Raw genomic sequence first — 6308 nt, 5'->3', positions numbered from 1 at the left:
AAGTTTTTTTTTTTATTTGTACGTATTTAATTTAATTTTATGTCATTTCACTAATTTGTCTGTTAAATTTTCGGGTGAAATTCACAAATTTTTGGGTGTGATATACCACTGCTATAACTAGTAGACATGTAAAAAAAAAAAACACTAATTTGTCTGTAATTTTCACCCGAAAATTTAACAGACAAATTAGTGAAATGACATAAAATAAAATTAAATACGTACAAATAAAAAAAAAATAACTTGATTTATATGATTTATGAGGTGGAGGTCCACACATTTTCGGGTAAAATTCACCAATTTTTGGGTATGATATACCACTGCTATACCTAGAAGACATGTAGAAAAAAAACACTAAATTGTCTGTTACATTTTCGGGTGAAATTCAGCAAGTTTTGGCTGTGATATACCACTGCTATTCCTAGTAGACAGGTTATAGAAATTCACTAATTTGTCTGTTACATTTTTGGGTGAAATTCACCAATTTTTAGGTGTGATATACCACTGCTATACCTAGTAGACAGGTAAAAAAAAATCACTAATTTGTCTGTTGCATTTTCCGGTAAAATTCACCAATTTTTGGGTGTGATATCCACTGCTATACCTAGTAGACAGGTAAAAATATTTCACTCATTTGTCTGTTACATTTTCGTGTTACATTCAACAATTTTTGGCTGTGATAGACCCCTACTCTACCTAGTAGACAGGTTAATAAATTTCACAAATTTTTCTGTTACATTCTTGGGTGAAATTTTACAATTTTTGCCGTTAATAAACACCTGCTCTGCATAGGTGACAGGGACCGAAATTTTTTAGAATAATCTGTTCCACTGGTGGGTGACATTAACTCATTTCTGGCGATGAAAAACCCCTGCTCTGCATAGGTGACAGGGACGTAATTTTCTAAAATTCATCTTTAATTGGCCCTTTAATTCGATCCTTCTGCTTTAATAACTTGTCCCACATTTCCGCTTCATCCCATTGCAGCCATTGACCTCCCTTGGATGAGGTCTCCCTTTCTCACACTCCCTCTCTGGCGTGGAACCCTAATTCCAGGGGTCAAGTCCTGGGAAAAAAAGTGTGGGAACTCACCCAAGATCCACTGCAACCCCCCCCCCCCCCCCAAAAAAAAAAATATATATATTTCGCAGAAAATTCAGTGCAACATTTATTGTAAAGTGCCAGTTTACACAAACAACTGCAAATTTAACATGAAATAAACAAATTTATATAGGGACCCGCACTATCAGACAATGGGGGCATATCCTAGCGATATGCCCCCATTGTCTGAGATGGGAAAACCCCTTTAAAATACAATACATGTGAATGGGCTTTTGAAAGCTACGTGTAGCGTAAAAAAAAAAAGCACAGAAAATCTAGCATGCTGTAATTTGTGTCGCTGCGGACTGAGCCAAATGTACACATTGTGATCAAAACAAAACAAAAACTCCCCTTATATATAATTTACTTACAGTTCTGAAGACTCAGGGGTGCTGGCTGGTTTTGCCTCAGGCGTGCTAGCTGGTTTTGCCTCAGGGGTGCTGACAGGCTTGGCCTCAGGGGTGCTGACAGGCTTGGCCGAGCAGGAGGAGTGTGGGACTGTGAGGCCTTTTTGCTCCAAGCTGCTCCGGATCAGTGCTCTAGGCAGCTGGGCTCAGGGCTGGAAGTGGGCACCGCACAATAAGTAAAAAATATTTTTCATTACACCTCAGGTCAGACCACCAATCAGACCCCCAATGTTAATAAGACCCCAATAATACCCCAATAAGACCTCAGATTAGAACCCAATATGAATGACCCCCAATCAGAGCTCAGATAAGAGCCCCATGCCTCATAGCAGCCCCCAGTGCCTCTCCATCAGCCCCCAGTGCCTCTCCATCTGCCCCCCAGTGCCTCTCCATCAGCCCCCCGTCAGTGCCTCTCCATCAGCCCCCCGTCAGTGCCTCTCCATCAGCCCCCCGTCAGTGCCTCTCCATCAGCCCCCCGTCAGTGCCTCTTCATCAGCCCCCCGTCAGTGCCTCTTCATCAGCCCCCTGTCAGTGCCTCTCATCAGCCCCCGTCAGTGCCTCTCATCAGCCCCCCGTCAGTGCCTCTCATCAGCCCCCCGTCAGTGCCTCTCATCAGCCCCCAGTCAGTGCCTATCATCAGCCCCCCCTCAGTGCCTCTCATCAGCCCCCAGTCAGTGCCTCTCATCAGCCCCCCGTCAGTGCCTCTCCTCAGCCCCCCGTCAGTGCCTCTCATCAGCCCCCCCGTCAGTGCCTCTCATTTCAGCCTATAGTATAAATAAAATATGGAGAAAAAAAAACACTTACACTTACCTCACCTGCTCCTGGACGCAGACGCTCCTCTTCTACTGCTGTAGGCTGCGCACGGAGTGACGTCACAGAGCGACTCACTCGGCTCCTGTGCGCAGCCCTCACAGCCGACAGCCGAGGACCAGGAAGGCGGCGGTGAGTACAAAGCCTTCACCGCTTCCTCCTGGTCCTTTTGCCCTGAAAGGGAACGGCGTTCCTGCCATGAAAAAAGTGCAGGAACGCCGTTCCCACGCATTCCCCCTCGACTCGACCCCTGCCTAATTCGCCAATAACCGTGATCAACATGGTAGGCTTAGAAAAGAACATCGAAAGTTGATAGAGAAGATATCCAAATGGATGGTGGACGTCACAGGGACGTGCGATCAGGCAGAAGTTATCTAGAGACAACGACAACAAAGCGGCAGCAGGGCCTCTGCTGGCTAACGTTTCCAAATCCAAAATACCCCAGTGACATTCCCTATAATTTTTTATTAATCATTCCAATAACAGGGCATCTTAAGAGTCCTGTATTGTTATTTATCGTCACTACCTACCCGAGTCGGGAGTGGGTTATTGCCACGCGCCCCCTCCTTTCCTTCAATTCTTCCATTTTAATAGCTTCTCCCACATTTCCGCTCGATCACAATTAAATTTCATCCATTGATTTCCCTTGGATGTGGTCTCTCTTTCTCACGATCCTTCTCCGACGTGGAACCCTGATTCGCCACTAACCGTTATCAACATATTAGGTGCAGAAAAGAACATCGAAAGTTGATAGAGCAGATATCGAATTGGATCGTGAACATCACGGGGATGTGCGACATGGTGGGGCAGTATGTTTGAACTGACTGATGGTTCTGCCCCCTGCAACTTCTGTGTCTACAAATTGGCTTGCCCTTTACGCCTTGTAGGTGCTGGCCTGCCCTGCAGCCAGTGTATTGTCTGAACGTGTGTTTAGTATGACTGGAGGGGTTTATCACAGGTTATATTTCCCAATGTTTTGGGGTGTACTATAATTTAAAAAAATAAAAATTAATTTAAAACCAAAAAGCAGTGTAGGTTACCTCCTCCTCCGCTGCTTCCACCTACACTGCCACATCCACCGCCTCCTTAACCTCCTACTCCATATGGACCTCGTCCTCCTAGATCAAGATTATTATTTTTTATTTTTACGTATTTTATGTTATTTAAAGTCATTTCCCTATCCACATTTGTTTGCAGAGCACTTGCCATGCTCTTAACCACATTTTGCTGGCATTTGCAGCCCTCTAGCCCTTTCCATGACATTTTTAAAGCCATTTTATTGCTCAAAAGTTCGGGTCCCCATTGATTTCAATGGGGTTCGGGTTCTGGGTCAAGTTCGGGTCCCGAACGCAAACTTTATTGTGAAGTTCGGCCGAACCCGTTGAACCCGAACATCCAGGTGTCCGCTCAACTCTAGTTGCTACTAGTGTTGAGTGAACTTGTGTTTTAAGTTTGGCGTACAAGGTTCAGGTTATCTAAGAATTCCGTTATGGATTCCGCTACCACGGACCATAAGGGTCCATTCACCGTCTGCAACTGTTTTGCAGTGCGCAAAATGGTATCTGAAAAACACGGACACCGGCCATGTGCAATTATCATTTTGCGGACCACACATGGCCGCCACTATGATAGAAATGCCATGGCTGTGGACAAGAATAGGATATGCTCTATTTTTTTTGCGGAGCCGCGGAACGAATGTGTGGATACAGACAGATGGTGGTGCTGTCCGCATCTTTTGCGGTCCAATTGAAAATGAATGGGTCACACCCCTTCCGCAAAAATGCGGAACGGATGCGGACCCATTATACAGACGTGTGAATGGACCCCTAGTTATTTTTTTTTATTATTTTATATTGACCCGGATTTGTTGCCGGATCCATTGGCCTGCAGCTCCATATTTATATTTGTTACCATTGTTATATATTAGTGTTATTCCTGCAGTATATAAATCTATTGCTAGAGATAGTTGTGCATTGTGTGTGCCTGTGTATATATATATTACTCTTTATGTGAGGCAAGTTAACAAAAAAAATTCTGTTATGGCACTGTTTTTTTTTTTTTTTTTTACAATGTTCACCTGACAACGTAGGTAATGTGATATTTTTATAGAGCAGGTCGTAATGACGCGACGATACCTAATATGTCTATTTATATATATTTTTTTGGATTTACACAATAAAAAAATTATTGAAAAAAATCATGTTTTTGTGTTTCCATTTTCTGAAAGCCATATTTTATTTTTATTTTTGGGTGGTTGGTAGGGTCTAATTTTTTGCGGGATGGTGGTTTGATTGGTACCATTTTGGGGCACATATGACGTTTTGATCGCTCGGTATTAGGCCTCTTTCACATGGGCGTCCCGGATTTTCTCCAGATGCTAGATCCTTCTATCATTAATCAACAGGACCTGCGCTTCATCACCACGCTCACCACGTGGTGAGCACGATTACATCATCAAAGGTCCTTTTGCAGGTCCTGAAAGAAGAAGAAAGAAGACGATGCTGGCTGCGCGATCAAGTGGATAAGGTGAGTTAAAATATATATATTTTTAACCCCTCAATCAACATTTTAGTAAGCATTCGGTATTAAGAATGCTATTATTTTCCCTTATAACTATGTTATAAGAGAAAATAATACAGTGAATTTACTTTAAGGGGGTCTGGGGTTGCTCATCCCTATCATCTCCTAGCAACCATGGGTGAAAATAGCACCGCATCCGCACTTGCTTGCGGATGCTTGCGATTTTCACGCAGCCCCATTCATTTTTATGAGGCCTGCATTGCATGAAAAATGCAGAATATAGAACATGCTGCGATTTTCACGCAACGCACAAGTGATGCGTGAAAATAACCGCTCATCTGCACAGCTCCATTGAAGTGAATGGGTCTGGATTCAGTGCGGGTGCAATGCGTTCACCTCACGCATTGCACCCACACTGAATTCTAGCGTGTGTGAAAGGGGCCTTACACTTTTTGTGATGTAAGGTGATATTTTAGTGTCTCAATTTTCTGAAAGCCATACTTTATTTTCTATTTTTTGGACGATTGTCTTATGTAGGGGCTCATTTGTGTGATGAGATGGCGGTTTGATTGGTACCATTTTTGGGCACATATGACTTTTTGATCGCTTGGTATTGCACTTTTTGTGTTGCAAGGTGATAAAAAATTGCTTTTTTTAGCACGGTTTTAATTAAAAAATTTTCACTGCGTTCACCAGACGGGTTAGCGCATGCAATATTTTTATAGAGCAGATTGTTATGGACGCGGCGATACCTAATATATCTTTGTGTTTTTTTTATATATATATATTTTGGTTTTACACAATAAGCATTTTTAAAACAAAAAAAAAATCATGTTTTAGTGTTTCCATTTTCTGAAAGCCATATCTTTTTTAATTTTGGGGCGATTGTCTTAGGTAGGGGCTCATCTTTTGCGGGATGAAATGACGATTTGACTTGTACCATTTTGGGGTACGTATGTCTTTTTGATCGCTTGGTATTACATTTTTTTGTGTTGTAAGGTGATTAAAAATGGCTTTTTACACAGTTTTTATTTCTTTAGTTTTTTACGGCGTTCACCAGATGGGTTAGCGCATGTGATATTTTTATAGAGTAGGTTGTTACACTGATGCGGCAATACCTAATATGTCTGTATTTTTAATATATTTTGGTTTTACACAATAAGAGCATTTTTGAAACAAAAAAATCATGTTTTAATGTCTCCGATTTCTAAAAGCCATAATTTTTTTATTTTTTGTGTGATTGTATTAGGTAGGGGCTAATTTTTTCGGGATGTGATGTCGGTTTTATTGGTACTATTATGGGGTACATATGACTCTATTGATTCCTTTTTATACCATTTTGTTGGAAGCACGGTGGGTAAAATAGCTTCTTTTTTTTATGACGTTCACCGTGTGGTAAAAGTACCATGATCCATTTATAAATCAAGTCGTTACAGACGCAGCAATACCAAACATGTTTAGTGTTTTGAATTA

This window comes from Bufo bufo, chromosome 1, assembly GCF_905171765.1.
Source record: "Bufo bufo chromosome 1, aBufBuf1.1, whole genome shotgun sequence".
Classification (NCBI taxonomy): Eukaryota; Metazoa; Chordata; class Amphibia; order Anura; family Bufonidae; genus Bufo; species Bufo bufo.
The sequence above is the reverse complement of the archived record's forward strand: the minus strand, read 5'-3'. Positions refer to the sequence as shown.